Below are 2,029 nucleotides of genomic sequence, written 5' to 3' on the forward strand. Positions count from 1 at the left end.
TGATATGTGTACCGTGGTTTATGATTGATGTTTAACATTTAACCGTACGCCAGGATACTGGAAAGCGAACGGAAAAACCGAGAATTTTCGCGGATATTCTAGATCTGGGCCTGTTCGGCAGCGATGATCGACAGTTCGGTTGGGAAAAAGGAAGAAAATTTGACAAAAACATTGTCCGCGACGTACACATCGAGCATGACGAAACCGAAGAGCATTAAATACACGACTGATTGTGTATATTTTATAATCACACCCGGATCGAACGACCGCTCGAACCGATCGCAAACGCTGCACGTACGCGTTTGAATTATAATTTTATGCTTTCGTGTAGAGGATGCGCCCAGTGTCTAGTTTGAAAATGGTTCGCTCTTCACTTATTCACCAGAACTCGATGGTGAACGGGACTGCACGGGAGGCTGTCCACAGTTTAACTGTTATAAATGTGTGGCTGTTATTTGGCAGGAGTGTAATTGAATAAAAATGGAGCCCATGTGGCGATAACAGTGGCACGTTTCAACGATTCGTGTGAATGTTTCTATTTTGCTTGCCACTGCGATTAACCATGACAGTGCAAACAAAAGACCGAGGCCCCAAACCACAATCGAACTGCTTTTTCATTCATTCAATCGAGATTTATGGCGGCTTTATCGTGGTGCCATTTACCATTGCCAATAGCTTAGCTACTTCTGGGCTTGGGTGGGTCTGTTGGTAAACGAAAAAGAAATACCACGAGATAAGCTAATCGCACGGAACGATATAAATTTCCGTGCGGTTTAATATTTACTAATATTATATAGGTAATATTTACTGAATTGTACAAAATTTCAAACAACAGTCGATAGATAACTGGTTAGTGATGAAACATTGGATAACGAGTTGGATTCGTTCTACTGTTCCTATTTGTTCGTTAATCGACTCACCGAGATGGGTTGAAATAATCAATGTCGATACGTGCCGCATGTTTTTCATGTTTGCCAGTTGTTTTTCATGTCAAGTCCAGTTTGATTAAACTTCACCTTTCAGCATACAGACTCGTTCATAATACTACTTTATAGGATGATTATCGTTGCACACCTCAGTCAGACGGAATACTACTCCTCCAGATTTAACATACGATCCTCACGAATGAGCCGAAGGTGTGATATTTGATTGGAAGCGGCGGTTGTTCGAGCTAACTATTTAACTACTTACCATATAATTATCCAATTTGTACCGTGCTATTACAGCTGCTCAAGGTCCTATGCTAGAAAACTTTTCATGAATCCGTTCAACGCAAGCGACCCACGAACGGTATGTAATGGGGCTGTAATTTGAAAAGAAGTGCATAATACCGTGTGTTTGGAATCCTGCTGATAAGTCGATGGGAAAAAAGAACAACAACACCTGTCTGCGTTCCTCGCGTCCTGTTTCTATTGAGGCACTCCATGCATCCTCCGCGACTGCCGCGACACTCGCTAGCCCCTGGAGAAGGAGAGCACGTTGGCCAGTCGAAAAAAGGAGGCCAGAGTTTGCTCGTAAACTTTTATTGAGAAGCATAAAACAATTAATGCTGACCTGATGCCCGCTTACCCTTAGGTGCTGGAGTCGCGAGGGCTCCTGGCGTCTTTGAATGAATGGTTGCTCATTTTTCGGAAATGAGTTTTTATGCTTCAATCATCCGCCGAACCGGCCAATTGCCAGCGTTTTGGTGGATTGTGGGTTGCGATTGGGCGCGCCGTTCCGTAGCACGTTAAATTGAGTTGGCGAAAAGTTGTTTTCCGGAACGGAAATCGCTGTGATTATCCCAACGTTTGGTAGGCATCACAGCAGCAAGATCCTCGGAACTCGGTCCGTTGGATCGCAGGAGTAAATATTTGCACACACAAGGAATATGAACAGAGAAAAGCAAAGCAAATGGTATAAGGAATACTGTGTTTGTGAGGTCAGAAACTGGCAATCAATCTGTTACAACGGCAACTAAAAAAAAAAAAACAACTACCATTTGATGAGACGTTTTATGAAGAATAATGAAATTAATTTTATTATTCTG

This window comes from Anopheles aquasalis, chromosome 2 (genome assembly GCF_943734665.1).
Source record: "Anopheles aquasalis chromosome 2, idAnoAquaMG_Q_19, whole genome shotgun sequence".
Lineage (NCBI taxonomy): Eukaryota > Metazoa > Arthropoda > Insecta > Diptera > Culicidae > Anopheles > Anopheles aquasalis.